Source organism: Lagenorhynchus albirostris, chromosome 10 (assembly GCF_949774975.1).
Source record: "Lagenorhynchus albirostris chromosome 10, mLagAlb1.1, whole genome shotgun sequence".
NCBI classification, from domain to species: domain Eukaryota; kingdom Metazoa; phylum Chordata; class Mammalia; order Artiodactyla; family Delphinidae; genus Lagenorhynchus; species Lagenorhynchus albirostris.
Window position 1 is genome coordinate 62,934,577 of NC_083104.1, and position 19,119 is coordinate 62,953,695.

Below are 19,119 nucleotides of genomic sequence, written 5' to 3' on the forward strand. Positions count from 1 at the left end.
TTTACCTGCCACTAAACATTGCGATTCTTGAAATGACCAAAAATGCTATTTTAAATTCCTCTTTCTCTTGGTTTAAACCCTAAGGTTACAGCTTTCAGGGCTGGAAAAGGTTAGTTCATAGCACTTAATTTCAAGAATACATTTATTTTGGACGTACTAATGTTAAGAAGGGCTAAAATAGAAAAGGCTCTCTTGATCCCATGCCATTTCTTCCACCAGCTCGACAAAGGCAAGCAGAGCCAAAACATACCAAATATTTCTAAATTGGGGGTGAAAAGGAGACGGGAGAAATAAAGGGAAAAATGGATGCCCTGCTCCAACACCACAAAGTAATCAGAAGCTACATAAAAGCTCCAAGTACAAATTTAAAAGCTGCAAATATTTAAATTTGTGGTAACATTTGCCTCACACAATTCTCTGCCTTGCATGGTCGTATAAGGTAGTGAAGAATACATACTATTAATGATCCTAGTTTCATAAATATGATAGCAGTATATACATATATAAACATACACACACATATACACACATACATACACATGTACACATACATGTGTGCATGTGTGTATACATACATGTTGCATGCATATGTACACATACATACACACTGTGTGTGTGTGTGTGTGTGTGTGTGTGTATATGTGGCTTATCCACATTAAGAATGAACTAGTGAATATAACAAAAAAGAGGTGGACTCACAGCTATAGAGAACAAGCTAGTGGTCACCAGTTGGGTGGGGGGCAGTATAGAGGGAGGGCAGCAGGAGGTACAAACTATTAGGTATAAAATAAGCTACAAGGATATATTGTACAACCCAGGGAATATAGCCAATATTTTATAATAACTATAAGTGGAGCATAAGCTTTAAAAACTGTGAATAACTATATTGTACAGCTATAACTTATACAATATTGTACATCAAATAGACTTTAATTTTTAAAAAAAGGAAAAGACCAAAAAAAAAAAAGAAGGAACGAACAAAGGTACATCCATCCATCATTACAGGACCAGCACGGCCATCCAGGGTGTGAGGCCTGCCCAGGTAAAAGGTGCTGGTCAGCCCTGCACTTCTGACTGTCCCTCCTCGGCCACCACTTCAGGTCCTAGTGAGCAGTTTTTATAAAGCTGAAAAATGAGGTGCAAGGGCTGCACCCGTCACTTCACAAGTGCTACGGAAGATGAAGCTGACACACACACACACACTGTACAGCAGCTTTCTGCTTGATCTGAGGAAAAGATCAAGGAAACAGAGAAAGAGGAAAGGCACATCAATTTGGTAGAAGTCTTTAATATTTCTCAGACCATCAGAAACATCCCTGAAGATCAGGAAGATGGGCCTACCAAGGAACACATGAACTCTGGTCGGGGCTGGTCTGGAGTCAGGGTATCTGAGGGTAACAACAGCAACTTCCAGAGAACACAGCTGGACCCAGTCCAGACAGAGCTGCCTTGTAGGAAGACATTCCATCCCTAGGCAAACCTGCTTGTACACAAGATCGGCAAACAGAACATAGGTCTCAACTCCAAAGACCATTTCTTTCTACCATACGCATGTTGCTAATTTAACTGAAAAGAAGGTATTTGCCTGTAAAAATAATAGCTTTAGACAAGGAAGGCAACAGTGTGGCTAGAAGAGTCCTGCTTACTGGTTTGCTTTAAATTACTAAAATTATCAGAGCAGAAAACTAAGGAAGGGAATGCCTGTTCCTTCTTAAATACTTAGCTAAAATATCACACCCTCAGGGACACCTCCTTTGGGCCCCAAGATTCGGTTGGATCCCCGTGCTCTCAGGTTCCTGAAATCTGTTACAGTTTTAGTTAAATAATTGTTTGGTGATGGTCAATCTCCCTTATTGAACTCTAGGCTCACTGGGAAGAAAGACCATGTGGGCCTTGTCTGTTGCTGTTTCCCCAAAGCTGACATAGTACAGTCGGCCTACAGGTTCCACATCTGGGAATTCAACCAACTGTGGATCAAAATATTAAAAAAATATTCCAGAAAGGTCCAAAAAAAGCAAAACTTCAATTTGCCTCATTGGGCAACTATTTACATAGTATTTAAATTGTATTTACAACTGTTTGCATTGTAATAGGTATTATAAGTAATCCAGAGGTGATTTAAAGGATATGGGAAGATATGCAAAGTTATATGCAAATACTATGCCATTTTACATAAGGGATTTGAGCATCCTTGGATTTTGGTATTTTGTCCTCCACAGAGGCCAAGGGGTGACTGTACTAAGCTTAAACAGCCCACGGGTACTGAATGAATAAATGAGAAACTCACATTGTTAAATCTCTGCAAAGACAGTTGCTCTCTAATCTGAGTCATGAAATATCCCCTGTAGGGTGGGTATTATCTCTGTTTTACTAGTAAGAAAACTGCTTGGTCCCAGATCTCTTACAAGAGATAGTATAAAGGCTGCAGGTTATTCCCAGCTGCAATCCCCTTTAACTGTCTTCCAAGTGTTTTGCTCTGGACAAATGTGAGGTTTAAGACTAAACATATGAAAAACTATAGACAAAAACCACTTCTCAATGAGGCCAAGGCTGACCACCAACCTTTTCTGCATTTATGAGGTCTGCAGCCTCGGATAAACTATTTAACCTACCTGTGCCTAATTTCCTTATCTGTAAAATGGGTCATCAACAGATATTTTCAAATAATACCAGTATATCATACCTTAAGTGCTGCAGAAGTTCAGAGAAGGGAGAAAATGAAACAAAGAAGGACACTTATACTTTGAACCAAATAAATAAGAGTAGAGGAGCAGCATAGGCAGGAATGTGACACTGGATGCAAAGTGGGGAGAGGGTAGGCCCTGGGCACAGTTTGCCTGAACTTCAGGATATCAGTTTGGGGGTGTCTGGAGAGGAGGCCGGAGAAATCTCTTGACAGAAGACTACCAATGCCAGGCTGAGCTGTTTACAATTAATTTGCCAGACAAGGAGTTTCCTCTTCTCTAAAAGAGGGATAATCACAGCTCCAGCTTAGGGTTGCAAAAGAATAAAGGAGAGTCACACAAATAAAAGCACATGGTACCCTCTACTGGACCTCTTTCTTATACTGGGTGGGGGATCAGTAGAGAGGACCACTATTTTCCATTCAAAGCCAAAGAATTTTTTTATTGAAATATAACTGACTTACAATGTTGGATTAATTACTAGTGTACAGCAAAGTGATTCAGCTATACATATATATATTCTTTTTTTATATTCTTTTCCATTATGGTTTATCACAGGATATTGAATATAGTTCCCTGTGCTATACAGTAGGACCTGGTTGTTTATCCATCCTACGTATAATAGCTTACATCTGCTAACCCCAGCCTCCCACTCCATCCCTCCCCAACCCCATCCCCCTTGGCAACCACCAGTCTGTTCTCTATGTCCGTGATTCTGTTTCATAGATAGGTTCATTTGTGTTGTATTTTAGATTCCACGTATAAGTGATATCATATGGTATTTGTCTTTCTCTGTCTGACTTACTGCACTCTAGTATGATAATCTCTAGGTCCATCCATGTTGCTGCAAATGAAGGCCGAATAATTTGAAGAAGAGTGGCGTTATTAATAGAGATGAGAGGCCTGAGAGGGCTTTTGCTTCTATCTGAGAAGGAATAAAACCCTGAATGAACATCTATTTACATACAAATATTAGAAATAACTCATGAGGTTTTTCCTCTCATTAAAGAAGGTACCCCCAAACTTATAGCTGCCAACATTCAGCTTAGTTCAAGCTTCTATATAAGGTGAAACAAACAAAAAAATCTTTACTCATATTTTTCATGTATTTAAACTGGCTTTGTCTTATATACGTCCAAGAATAAAAGCATAAAATTTGATATTTACGAAATGTCTGAAAATGATTGTAAAATTAAGTAATCTCTTCCCTACAATTTTCTTAAAATAACCTTCAATTCAGACCCATTCTAAACTACCATCATTTCTGAATCAGAATTGCTTTGAGTTAGTGAGATGTGGTCGCACTTCAAAAATAAAAATACTGAATCTGTTGTTTACCAATGTAACCATCACTACCACCTGTATACAGGCGACTGATAATCAGTTCTAAACTCTGCAGGGCCAAAAATCGTCACCACCACCAAGCAGACAACCGTCCTGGCACCATGAGCCCAAGGGCTTCGGAGAGAGAATACACTTTTCACCGCAGATACTGTCATTTAGAAAGTGATTTAGAAGGACAGTGCTTGCCCTTCCTGGCATCCTCCTATTTTCTCAGCATCCATTTTTAACATATCAGGCTGGGGTTCCACCTTCCCCAGCCCCCTAACCCTCAGAAGTAATACAGAGCCTTAGCCTGCAATCCTCTATAAGGAATCTGATGCCCAGAAGCCTCAAGGTGGACCACGCCCTTTCCTGAAAAGCTATCACCATCTCAGGGTCCCCCCTCGGGACAGACACAGGCTGGACTGTGTGACCTTCCTTCTAACTCCTTCTAAGGAGTTTAGAACCTTCCAGGGCATTTCCTGTCACAGAGAACGGTGCACGAACGGCCTGTCCAGTCTATGATCGCAGCCCCTGTGCGCAGCGGAATAAGTTCTTTCTGAATAACTGAGTTACTCACTGGCATTTCTTCTGGTTCTATATAAACAGCATCTCTTCTCCTGGGTTCAAGACCTGTCTGAGGTCCGCAGTTACAGTACGAGGCTCTCTCCACCAAGAGATCATGAAATGCGAAGCAGAACGAAAGTCTGCAGGCCCGCAGCAGGCGTGCAACACTACTGAATTACCTACCAACTGCGCTGGGCCTGGGATCCAGAGACAGACTCCAGGCCCTGCGCACGGGGATGCCTTCACTGCTGGGCGCCCCTGCTCCTCGCAAAGGGCTGCTGGCCTTCTCTGCCTTGTCCACCACCCCAGGCTACTGAGAGGTACGATGAGATGATGTACAGGGTAACGTGGTAAAGTACACAAATGTAAAGGGCTAGGTAGGGGGAGGTGTTCTCCCCCGAGGGGCACAGGCTGGCTTTGTCACTTTTTCTATCAACGTGTGGGGTCTGGGGCACATGGTCCCCCCTCCTCTCACCCCGACACACTCAGACCAGAGGGGAAACTGTCCTCAAGACCTCTGTCAGCACAGAGGTAACTGAGTCTCTGCTTGAGCATTTTGTTATCAGTATCCCATCTCAGAGAAATGTGCAGCTGCACGAACCATCAGGCATTGAGGGCAGTACCTCAACGCATCACTGATACTAAACCACATCAGAAACAAACAAAAAATAAGACAGCACAAGCAAACGGCACCATGGCAACGACAGCCACCCCTGAACTGCCCTCAGAGATCCAGGGGCAGAGGTGACCCAACAGCCACCTGGTCGGGTACCAGACTCTAACCTCCCCTGGCCTCTGCGGTGACATTCCACAAGCCACCTCGAGACTTGTCCTGGGAATAAATGTGCACCAGGGCCCACCAGCCAGTGCTGGTCGCCATGGAGGCATGCGCACACACACCTCCCTTCAACCACATATACACCTATACTTTTTAGCACAGTACTTCTACTTTAGAGGAAGATTTGAAATTGCTCCCCACTGCCTGGAGCTCTGAGAAGCCCCCTTTGCAATCGGTCACCTGACAGTTGTTGTCACCGCCACCTTGGACACAAGTAGCAGCTCTCAGGCACTGAGAGAACAGCAGGGGACAGACTCAAGGTCAGGAAGTGACAGGTACAGGTCTGAAAGAGGAACTCCTCCGAACCCTGTTACACCACTTGACCGTGTGGCCCAGATAAGAAGAGATGCCTTTCTGAGGGTCTTCATGCAACATCTAATCCCAAAAACAAAGAGTGGGATGGATGGTGGTGGTCCCGCAAGCAGATGCAGAAGCAGGCCTGGAAACATTAACTAAACAGCCCAAGGTCACTGTGCTCACGTGTGGAGGAGCAGAGCTTTGAAATTCGGGTCCATCTGCTTCACAGCGAGGAAGACAGTCAGATTCCATTGGTTCCAAATGTGCTGGAGAAAGAGATGCTGGAGGAAATGCACCTGGGGAGACAGACGAGGTGGGAATACAGGCCCGCGGTTCCGAGAGAGGCCTGGGCAGTCATCTCACCCAGAGACAGGGTGGGTGAACTCTGTTGTGAGAGCCCCCAACAGGCAGCTGGGGGCAAAGCCAAGAGGTCGAGGGAGCAAAGGGGTCCCCGAGGGGGTGGGTCTATGGTGCGGCCAGCAGGTAGGGGACACGGGCTGGGCCGCAGGGATCTGCTGCCACCGTCCAGAGGCGCCAACAGAGAGAGTGGTTTGAGGGGAATCAAACCGCAAAGGTGGAGAAGCCAGGTCGCCTGCCGGTTCCTGTGGACAGAGAGGAACGGAGGGCATACAGCAGCTGCCCGACTCCAGTCTCAGACACGGGGCTCCTGGCCAGCAACATGGGGAAACGGGGAGACAGTGGCACGACTTTCCGACCATGAAGCCAGATGTGTGCATTTACAAGGGTCACTGTCCTCTGGGCTCTGTTTAATCCGAGATTATAGCCTGACTGCGGCCTCGAAATCTCCTGGCTTTTTACTCAATGACAATGAGTTCTTATCAAAATAAAGACTTAGCAATCCTGTGTCACAATCCCTCTAAACTAAATCCTGCTGTTCCATTACATCTGAAAGTCTGCGAGCCTGGAGACTTCGGAGTGTGCCGTCAAAAGGCCTGGCAATCCAGGGGAGAGAGGAGGGAGGGGGTTATGGCTTGAGGAGAAAACCAAGGTCAAGGGGAAAGTTCACTGTAGCGCGCCTGGGTCTGATCTTTCTGTTTGGGACATCTGCGGGGTGGGCGGAGAGGCAGACGGAAGTAGGATGAAGGAGCGTGGGTGCTCATGCCCATCTTTGCTCAGAAGGCAGCACGGAGGGGACGCAGGGCCGAGGGGAGGCTGAGGGTGGAGGCTTCAGAACCCCGTCCCTGTCCACATCCACAGGGAAAGACGGAAGGGGCACCTGGAGGCGCGGGTGCAGACGAGGGAGAAGCCCACAGGCTGGGAGATGCCCCTTCCCACAGCAGAGGCAAGTGACAAAACCCCCAACATGAAACATGCTCAGCAAACAGTGAACCCCGCATCCACGAGGTGCATGCGGTGGGCAGGGAAGACGGGAGGCTCACCCTGGCATGGAGAGGGGGATCCCGTCACGCATAAACACCATGAATGCAGGCCTGGCCAAAGACAGGATTCAAACACAAGGACTAAACAACCAGCCGTGAACAGAATGAGCGCGTGAAAAGAGATGCTGCCGGGCCGTGGTGAAATACTGAATGCTATGACTTCAGGCTCGCTCTGTACATCATGCTGCTTCATTGAGGACTATTTACTGCTCAGGTAAAACAGGGCCCTGTGTGCCAAACGGGCTGGCTGACTGCTGGCTGCCTGATACCATCCTGCTTAAAAATACCTGGGACTGTCAAGAAAGGCTCAGTATGAATGCGTGATCCCAGTCTGCATTTGCTGCCCCAGCTGTTCCTCAGGGTGTGCAGGGAAGAAAATAATAATGTGAGGTGGACATTTTTTGTTTTCAAAGGCACCATCTCAGTTATCACATTATTCCAACACCCAGGGACTCGCCCAGGAGGCAGCCGGCCTTTGTAGACAAAAGACGTGATTCCTGCCCCGGCAGCCTTTCCAGCATCTGGAAGGAAAAATGGGAACAGACAGTGCAGGGCAGAAAGGCTGGCATGGCCTCTGCGTGGTGCATGGGGAAGGTGGGACACGGGCCCTTTGTCAAAGTTTTATTTTGAGTCTTGGTAACTTGTGCTGGGAACAAATTTTCCCAGCCCAGAGGGTTTTCACCTAATTCCAGCCACAATCACAAAAATAACCTTTACTCCTCAGCTCTTCCTCCCCAGCAGAGTTGGCTCAATAAACACAAATATGTCCCGAGATACAAGATCTCCTGTTTTGGAAAAAAAAATAAAAAATTTCACCGGAAAGAAAGAATTACAGAAAAGTAAATGTTAGGTTTCATACCGAATGAGAAGGGGGGTTGGGGGGAATGTGGACAGTTTGGCATCCTTTCTATTTGCCCTCCTCCCAAAATAAAATATATAGGATTTTGAAATAATGTCTACTTAAACCTCAAGATAACAGCAACTAAATATCGAAACCAAAAAACAATATTTGTATTCATCAGCTATTTTAACAGTCACTCAAAATTACCGCTCATTTTAATTACTCCCATTTAATATGGACAAAATCACAACTCCTGGTATCTATGCACCAAAATTCTCTAGGGAAATGAGGTCTTCCAATGGATCCAGGATGCTACAATCCAGAAATGAAGGCTTCTGCTCTCCCCCAAGCTCCTCCATCTTCTGAGACTGCACACCCTTTCCCTCCCCTGAACTGCAGATAAGCACCTGGGGTCAGGGTCCCCCTGCACGTGGATTCTGTGGGTCTGGCCCCGTGCTGCTCGTGACACCTTTATAAGTGTACTTCACCTTTCCAGTTAGCATCTGTGACCATCAGCTGAGATAAACATCCTCTCACACCACCACACCACACACAGTGTTTGCCAACTGACAGACCACAGGCTGGGGTGAGTCATTCAGACTCCTAAAGCCACACTCTGTGGAACACAGAGAACAGAGGACAGGGCGCAGGGCTGGGGGCGACAATGTGTTCTCCACAAGTGCAGGGAGAAGCCTCCTGGCCCAGAGGAACTCGCCAGAACGCTGAGGGTCGAGAGTTCCCACCAGCCCCTCCCAGGGCACATCCCTAACCCGGGGCCAAAAAAAACACTGAGGATCCCAGAGGCTGGGGATTACCAAATTTCATAGAACAGAAGAATCACTCGGAGCGCTTACTGGATGAAAGGGCTGGGCCCACTCCGAGCCAACGGATTCACAGGGTCTAGGGTCTGGAGAAGGAATCTGCATTTTAATCCAGCTCTCCTGGAGTAAAAGGGTCTTCAAGCCCCCGAGAAACACTGAGGCATTTAACCTAATTGGTTCTCAGCCCTGAACGCACATCAGAATCACCTGGTGTCATCATCGCCCAAGATTGCAGTAAGTCAGCCTGCGTGGGATCCAGGAAGAAAGACAAATATCATATGATAGCACTTCTATGTAGAATCTAAAAGAAATGATACAGATGAACTTATTTACAAAACAGAAGCAGACTCACAGACATAGAAAGCAAAGTTACGGTTAGCAAAGGGGAAAGGGGGTGGAGAGGGATAAACTAGGAGCTTGGGATTAATAGACACACGCTACTATATATAAAATAAATAAACAACAAGGTCCTACTGTATAGCACAGGGAACTATATTCAATACCTTGTAATAACCTATAATGGAAAAGAATCTGAAAAAGAATATATTTTTAACATATTTATTTACATATATATTTTTATAACTGAATATATATTTATATAACTGAACCACTTTGCTGTACACCAGAAACTAACACAACATTGTAAATCAACTATATGGCAATAAAAAAAAAACAACCCTACCTCAGGTGAATCTAAGATGCAGCCAGGTCAGGGCCCACTGATGATGAGGCCCTGGCTGTGTTGGTGTGGTACCCAACTTACCCGACAATTACTCACAGCTCCTGTCCACCATCCACCTCCAGAGTAAAGCTATTTCTGCTCTTAGACGGAAGCCCAGCGTACAACACGTAAGGCTACGTGCGCTGAGCGCCTGCTTGATCAGACTGCTTCAAAGGGAGCCAGAACAGTGATGGGAGGTAAAGTAAAGCTGTCGTGTTGTTTGGAAGAAGATGGGGACAAGAGTAGGGGGAAGAGGTGGGGTAAAGATGCAAAGGGGGTCTGTTTGAATCTAATTAACGGCCTCCTTCCCATTTTTAGATAAAATCAATTTTTAAGAACTCCCTCTACCTGTAATACAAGTACACTTTTTCAACACTAACCCTAAAAAGAAAAGAGGTTAAACTAGAAGACGGAGTGCAAAACTATTCTAAAAAGGGCTCAAAAACATGTTTATGCTATTCCAAAAAATACTGTAGAAAAAGAGCTTAAGGGCTTAAATATATAAGCTGTCAACTCACAGATGAAAAGATATGATATTAGTAACAATTTCAGGTGTACAGCAAAGTGATTCAGACATATAGATATATACAGACAGATTCTTTTTCAGATTCTTTTCTCTTATAGGTTATTACAGAATATTAAGTACAGTTCCCTGTACTATACAGTAGGTCCTTGTTTGTTATCTATTTTATATATGGTAGTGTGTACCTGTTAATCCCAAACTCCTAATTTATCCCTCCCCCCCATTTCCCTTTGGTAACCATAAGTTTGTTTTCTATGTCTGTGGGTCTATTTCTGTTTTCTATATAAGGTCATTTGTATCTTTTGTTTTTCAGATTCCACATGTAAGTGATATCATATATTTGTCTTTCTCTGTCTAACTTACTTCACTTAGTATGATGATCTCTAAGTCCATCCATGTTGCTGCAAATGGCATTATTTCATTCTTTTCATGGCTGAGTAGTATTCCATTGTATATATGTGTATGTGTGTGTCTGGGTATACATATATACATCTGTGTATCTGTGAGATAGATAGATATATCAATCACATCTTCTTTATCCATTCATCTGTCAATGGACATTTAAGTCACTTCCATGTCTTGGCTATTGTAAATAGTGCTGCTATGAACACTGGGGTCCATGTGTCTTTTCAAATTATGGTTACGGTTAGGTTCTTAAATGAGTGGCTCCTGGCTCCAATTTAATTTACATGAGTTTCCCTGGAGATTAAAATGCAGACTCCAGGGACCCTGCTCTGGGAATTCTGAACGTGTAGTCCTTGGGGAAGGTGGGAAATATGCAATTTTAACAAAGATTCTGACGTAGGCGGTCCCAGAGCCCACCTGGAGAAACACTGCTCCAAGTGAAGGAAGGAAGACCAAAATCCAAAGTCTAACTTTCCAGGTAGAAAGAATTCTTGCTCCCATCATATCTGAAATCCCCTTTCTCTGTGGTCTGATGGTCAGCAGGACATTCTGATTTGCTGGACTTTGTCATCTTTTTCTCCATCCTCCCTTTTAAACCTACAAGCATGGTTTTGCCCACATGGTCTGTAGGCCTCTGCGGAGAGACTGTAGCTTGTCGTTTCTTGGACAGGATTCTTCCTTCTGCTCTATCTGTGATAACATCCCAGCTCCTGGCATGCAGAGAAAGCACAATAAAATTTTCTCTAAGTTCTTATGTGCTTCTTTTCAAGAACTTAAAATCTGTTATAAAGATCACACCTTATAATGCCATGGAAGTGCTAAGCCTCACATTTCATTGATTCTCTGCCAGCCACCTACCAGTTTCTGAACTGATTAATTCACATAATTCAAGAAATCTGCACCTAAGGCTGGAGAGAGGGGCTGCAGACCCTGCACCTTGTTACAAAGCACCATTCAGAGAATAAGCGCTCCTACAAATCAAAAAGTGACAAGAACAGGGGCTCTCCTCTTGTATCCAGTTTCTCTCTGAAGTTAAAACGGAAGCAAGGGCAACGCCTAAGAGAGCACCCTATTCATTCACGTGTCCCTATATCAGACTATGTACGCAGCTAATACTTGGTGAACCCTGGTGACTTATGTCAGGCTATGTGGCAGAAGCTAAGGAGGCAAAGGTGAGGCACGGCCTTTGCCCACAATGATCTTAAAATGCAGTGGGGAAGAGAGGTGTCATAAAAATAAGCCCAGTGTAGTGTGACACCCAACACGGGCAACCTCACCAGGGCGGGGAGAGTCTGTGAGTGGGAAGGGCAGGTTGATGACTTAAACTTTGCCTCCATTGACTTTTTATAATGAACCATATACTGCTTTCCTAATTATAAAAAAAAAAAAAATCCCAAGGTGAAATAAACTTGGAAATACAATGGGTAAATGCAACCATTAAAGGATCTTAGAAGGAGAAACACTGTCTGTGGTCCTCAACACTTAACATGGAATAACCAGGCTTAAAATGCCAGAGTCCACTCTCGTCCCAACCATCGCTGACGACCAGACTCCAGAAAAAAGAATATTGGTGACTGGTTTCCCCCGCCTTTTGCCTTCTGGGTGTGCCTGAGACGGCTCATTCCCATGCCAGACACCCATCAAACCCATACACATTATGACCCAACTTATGAAACTCCTCCATTAATTATATCACGGTCAGCCGTCCAAGACACACATCACGTCAGGGTCGCTCCCGTGCCTTAGAACTGGCAGATCCAGCAGGAAACCGTGATGGCTGTTGTTTCCTCCCGGAAATGGGGGCTGCAGGTGTTTTTCAAGCACTTCTCTGATCCCGCAAAGAGAGTCCGGAGAAAGGCACAAAACAACAAGCAACGAATGCCATAAACCGCTCGGGCGTTGCTTCTCCGGTCACAGATGACCTCCCAGATGCCAAATCAACCCACGTTTACTGCCCATCCAGCCCCTTTTTCCAGGCAGCCTTCCCGGATGTGCTTCCCGCATCTGGCTCCCAGGCAAGGTCTTGGGATGCTCCCGTTTCTCCACCTGCTCCTTCCCAGCCTCTGTCTCAGGCTCCTTTTCATCGGTCCTTTCACAACGGTGCTCCCCAAGGTCCTGCCTTCCCGCAGCCGTGCCTGGACCGTCTCATCTGTGGCGACAACTCCATCCATTGATCTGCAAGCGTTAGCTCCACCCGTGAGGTCAGTCCTCCGGGGAGTCTGACGTGGTGGCAGTCGGCCACGCTCTCGCTCGGCTTGTCTATGACACCAGCCAGCACTGCTGAGCAGACCAACCGCCGCTCCTTCTTGGATCTTCCTCTGCTCTGCCTTAAACGGTGACATCCTGCACGCCCCTGCCCTTCATTCACACAACCCCAAATATCCCCTGCACAAGGATGCCTCCCAAACCTTTACCTCCCCTGAGCCTCAGACCCTGATACTCAGCTGCCCACCGAACACCTCCACTGGGATCTTCCAAAGGCATCTCCCCCTCATCTTTGCTCTCAGTCCTGTCCTGTCTTGCATCTCCCGTCTCCCCACGGTGGGAAGTGGGAGTTTATCCCAGTCGCAGACCTCTCACTCGCCCTTTCCTCCACATCCAACACATCCCCTCCCCATCTGTCACCCACACGCCTGGTCCAGTATCTCCCTTTTTCCTGCCCCCCCTCCAGTCTCTCCATTACCCACATGGATGCCTAGCCTCTGCCTCCAGGCTGCCCCCATTCAACCCCATGCTCCCTGCTGGTGCCGGGAGACCTGGGAGTCACGCCCCGGCTGGACATCCTTTCACAGCGCCAACCCTACCCCCACCCCCCGGGTTTCAAGAAAACACTCCCTAGCCGAGCCCACAGGCCCCCGTGATCCCTCCGCCATCCACCCCTCTCCGGCCTCGTCTCTTGCCATGCGCTACGGTAATACCTGCGTTTCCCAAATTTCAGACCTTCAGACACACACACACATGCTATATCATCTGCCCAGGAACATCCTTCTTGTCCTTCTTGTCATTTCTTCGTCTCTACCTGCAACTTGTTCCTCAGAGCTTGAGTAAATGTCATCTTTCCCAGGAAGCCTTCTTAATACTCTTCCCTTCCCCAGGAATGACGGAGACCCCACCCCACCCTGGGCTCCTTCAGGCACACCTCTGACACCGTCCTGTCATCGCAGATGGACCTGGTCCTTTCATTCCTGTCCCCTAAATCCCTTGAGAGCCATCACCAATCTACCACTAGCCAGCTACCACTGGCTCCTAGCACAGAACTCGAATACCTGGTGCTAGTTTAAAAATTCAGGAAATGAATACAACTCATTCTAAAACTCTGTTCCTGCTCCCTTGTCCCTTATCTCAGTGAAGTGTGCGTTCCGGCCAAGACTTCACCAGTGCTTTGCTGGGCCTTTGGAAATACTCTGCCGTTATTTAGAACGCTTATCTGAATTTCTCTCTTCCCATCTGGATCCCTGAGGAAGGTCAGAACGGTTGCCAGCACAGTCAAGAGGCATTTTAGAAATAAGAATAACTTCAGCTGGCTGCAGGGAAGGTCTCCAGAAGACCAGAGCATCTGCTTAGGAAATGCCAACGAGCTACAGGGAGACCTCTTTGCCATGGTCCAGTGGGTCACATATAAAGGCTGACTGGTCCAGGACAAAAGCCCAAGGCAGGGACCTTGATAAGAAGGTCTGACTTATGGATGAAAAACATGTGGTACATACATATAATGGAATATTAGCCATTAAAAAGAATGAAAGAATGCCATTAGCAGCAACATGGATGGACCTAGAGATTATCATACTAAGTGAAGTAAGTCAGATGGAGAAAGACTAATAACATATGATATCACTTACATGTGGAATCTAAAAAACAAAAAAAGATACAAATGAACTTACAAAACAGAATCAGACTCACAGACATAGAAAACAAATGTATGGCTACCAAAGGGGAAACGTGGGGGGGGGGGGGGAGGGATACATTAGGAGCTTAGGATTAACATATGCACACTACTATATATCAAAATAGACAACCAATAAGGACCTGGTGTAAAGCACAAGGAACTCTACTCAGTGCTCTGTAATAACTTATATGGGTGAAGACTCTGAAAAAGAATGGATGGCTGTATACGTGTAACTGAATCACTTAACTGAACACCTAAAACTAATACAACATTGTAAATCAACTGTAGTCCAATACAAGATAAAAATTAAATTTAAAAAAAGTTATGAAGGCCCGAGTTAGGTGAGGGAGGGAGGAACACCCGTGACCCACTCAGTTCCCGCGGTGCCTGCTGCCGCCCCGACTTAGTTGAGGCCTCTGTGGTGTTACTTGGGGCTCCCCCACCCCACTCCCCAGCTCCAGGAGCCTTTTGCTGGGGACGCGTGTGGAGTCATTGGCACCTGGCCCTCCCATGTTTGTCTACCTTGCTCAGGCCCCCTTGTTCCTCTTGGTCTACCACTCATCCACCCCACTGAATGGAGGAAGCCTATGCTTTCACATCCTGCAACGCCATCAAACAAAGGGTGAAGAGCAAAGTTAAACACTCCAGGGCATCAACCCTTAACGTGCAATAGCACTTCCACTGAGCACCTTCACAAACAAAACGTATGTCAGGTAAACATGGAGCTGATTGCTTCACAGAACCTTAAAAGGAGCGGAGCGCTAGTGCTGGGTCTGCTTCTGCCCACGTTCTTTCCCGTGTCCCTCTCTCTGCAGCCGCATGGCCCTGGGGGTGGCTGTGTCTCCCTGACTTCAGCACGAGAATCCTAAGTCAGGTAGAGACTTCTAAACTTCTTACTCACCTCTTACCTCACTCTGTCTGGCTGCCTTTGACTTATCACATCCTCTGGAAATTCCTCCATCTTGTTGGTTATCTATACCAATCCTACCTTTGAAACCTGTAGCTTCCTGTTGGCATTAAAGTTACAGATCAGTTCGTGTTTTCTCCGGAAAGACGAAAAGGCAAGAGTTATTGATGAATCTGCCTTGTTAAAACAGTTAAATATTTAACAATAAAGGTTTGGGAAATGTTCGCAAACCTATGTGAAGTGAACAAAAGCAAGACAGAAATATCTATGTGGTGCATAACCCCAATTTTTGTGAAGCAGGTTATGAAAAGGAAAAAGATGAAGAGAATACATAAAAACATTAATGATGACTATTTCTGGGTAGTAAGATATGACATTTTTCTATTGGGGAGACAGGATTGTGATCTGGAATCTAACAAACCTGAATCCACTGCTCACTCACCCTGCCACCAAAGACAAGGTTTTTAAATCTGAGACTCGGTTTTCTCATCTGTTAAAAAGGGGGATGCAAATTTCCTTCTTGGAGGTGGTTTGAGGATTAAAGGCGATAACACACGACGCACTTGCTTAGCCTCACAGCTCGTACACAGTAAGCCCTCAGTAAGTATTCTGGGGATAAGGATTCACACAGTTCTCTTGGTTTTTCAACAGTGTTTCTTTACGTTTCCTTATTATTAATTCTCAACAAGCAACATGTGCTTTAAAACACATAAGCTGGAAAAGCAATGATCCTGATAATTCCTTGCTCTACCCTTCCCCAGTCTTCTCAAGGACAGGTCAAATGGAATTCACTTTAAGTACAGCGAGGAAAAAGAAAAAAAAGGACACCAGCTAAACTGGGGTTACTCTATGTTGCAAAGAAGAATTTCCCAGAGGGAAACCTGCTGGCTAGCCCAGGCAGAGCCTCAGGGGTACTCCATGGGTGAGATGAATGTCGGTGGGTTAAGCAGGTGAGTCACCCAGTCGCCAGGTCAGTGACAGTGTGCTCAGAGAAGATAAGGCTACGAAAATGTGTGCCACGCTAAGGAAATTCACGTGGGACCAGTGATCGATCTGTATGCCGATGGAGCCAGGTACTGATGTCAACATGTCAGCGTATCACCTGTCTTCAGCATCCTTTTCAAGAATTAAACGCCCCATCACAGTGCTTGCAGAATATTCACACTCTGAGAAAAGAACATGATATGATCTTAGCCACTGGCAGTTAGAGACAAAGTCCTATCCATAGGAGAGGGCCACACCTACTTCCAAGGGACCTGGGACGTTCACGTTGTCTAATCTCTTTACTTTTCTTTCAAAGGTAAAGCCCCATACAGTCTTCATTTTTGGCTTTCCTTGTTCTACGCTTCTGGCAACACACCGGTCTTTTGCCAAGACAGCACAACGATGACCTTAGAAGGGTCACATCAGAGCATCCCAAGAAAGCCCTATGTTCTTTCATTAGATGATATTTCCTTTTTGGACATAAAAGATGGACAAATCGGGCTTCCCTGGTGGCGCAGTGGTTGAGAGTCCGCCTGCCGATGCAGGGGACACGGGTTCGTGCCCCGGTCCGGGAAGATCCCACATGCCGCGGAGCGGCTGAGCCTGTGAGCCATGGCCGCTGAGCCTGCGCATCTGGAGCCTGTGCTCCACAATGGGAGAGGCCACAACAGTGAGAGGCCCGTGTACAGCAAAAAAAAAAAGATGGACAAATCACCTTATAGGGTGGACCAGTTCTACTGGTGGTTGAATTCATTTACTAGGTAGAATTTCATGAGTTTAACTCTCTTAGGATGACTTTTTCCTATTTTCATCTCCAAATGCAAAGAGCACTTAGTCATAAATATTGCCTGTATTCTTTCTCTCAAAATAGACTAGAACTATCAGCTCTACCTTTATCATGCTCAATGTTCCCCAAATAATGAAAAGTGCCACCCCTCTGGGTTTCCCATTTCAGCTCCATCACTAACTAGAAATACAACTTGGAGGCATACCACAACTTCTTCAAGCCCCAGCCTCCTCATCCTCGTCAGTCATCCTGAGATGCTTCTACCCAGCTCCCAAGATTGGTGTATTGAGTAGATAAAATACGGGTGTGACGAAACAGCACAATGCCTAGCGTAAGGCACACAGTATCTAGACATCACTTCAGGTAGAAAGCTCCCTGTGTCACTCTAGCTTTCAGACGTGCTCGTGTCCTCACCCCTGCCCTGCATGCTTATTCTCACAGTCCTAGTGCAGATCCTCATGACCCAAAACAAAGGACAATAACAGGGTTAATTCCAGCAGCCAACACTGAGTGTTCATTACATGCAAGGCATGTTTTTAAGCCCTTTACACACACGGCCTCTTTTAAGAGTCACAATACCATTTCCCAGATGAAGAAACTGAGACACAGAGAACTGAAATAACTTATCCAAGATGGTGACCCCTGTCCTGAAAATCTTTCAGGACCCCATGTTCACCAGAGCAAGCGCCTCAAACACCCCTCATACATAAAACTCTTGTTTTCAAATTATACTTTAAACCAGTTTCTAAAAATTCAAATTAAAAAAAAAATCATGCATACTTGCACAGGTCTTATGCAGTTAGCAAATGGGTGGCCACCCATCATGTCGATCCGTGTCTGGGTTTACACATTTCCGTGCAGGTGTGGAAAGGAGGCTACCCTTCCTCTTTGGGGGCACACATCTGAATTTCCTGCACATGGGTCACTCACTGGAAAGTTGTGACAGTGCAACAGAATCGTGTGTGTGTCTGTGTCTGTGTGTGTGTGTGTGTGTGTGTTTACTAGGCCTGTATGTGATCAGTGACATAAAACCGTACAATTCCAGGATTCAATTAAATGCCAGTTGGGGCAGCTGCTGCTCACGCCTTACCAACAGCTGGCTTTCTCTTTTTCTTGTGTAAATACCTAACTGCACTTCCCACCTCCTTTCAGTTAAGCTGGGGACATGAAACTGGCCAACAGACCATGGATGGGGATGATGTAGGCCACTTCTCAACACAGCCCATAAAAATCACCCAGGCACAAACCCCGTTTTCCCCTCCCACAAGGACCCTGGTGGCCGCTAGTTGAAGCAACACATGCATCCAAGGAGGAAGATATATAGATCCCTGAATATACAGAAGAGAGCCTCTCACAACCACCTCCCCATTCCACACACCCCCACCAAAAACACACACACACACACACACACACACACACACACACACGGGAAGGGACTGTAAATTGATCAGCAACAAAATTTCTCATTCTGTTGAGCCCTTGAGAATTCTTTAGCCGCGCAGCACGGCTTGTGGGATCTTAGTTCCGCAACCAGGGATTGAACCCAGGGCCACGGCAGTGAAAGCGCCAAGTCCTAACCACTGGACCACAAGGGAATTCCCTCTTCTCTGATTTTGGATGAATCTTAACATTTTCAGTGAGTAACCAACAGACAAGCACTGAGATATTTGCATTTTAATGATATCATTGACTCCATAAATGTATAACAAATATTTGAAAAATTTTTCCAACAAACAACAACTCAGCTGAGGAGTCCACTCTTCAACTCCCTCCAAATTTGCAACTCAAGTATAAGAATTGTTAAAGACTGCATGATTTCCAACTTCAAACCAAAAATCCCCATTATTCTCTCAAGTCTCTTTCAAATCAGTTACACTGTAACTGACACCTCTCTGTGTGCCCTGAGCACTTTATTTGTATAACTGTATAAGCCATCAATGTTAAATTACTTACATATGTCTGTTGTGCCTGTAGAATTACCTCCTTAAGGGATAGAAGAATTCAGCAAAGAGCCTTACACAAACACAGTAAGTACTCAATAAATGTTGCTTGAATTTAAAAAAATAATAATTATGAGCTATAGTTGATAACCACAAACAGTAAAAAAAAAAAAAATGGCCTGGATCCAAGGCTTT

At 45.6% G+C, this 19,119-nt stretch overlaps 1 protein-coding gene across 1 annotated transcript in view; it reads right to left on the minus strand.

The window, feature by feature from the left end:
• Positions 1–19,119, minus strand: part of LRRC1 (leucine rich repeat containing 1) — a 127,541-nt gene that overhangs the window by 56,089 nt on the left and 52,333 nt on the right. The window lies entirely within an intron of this gene.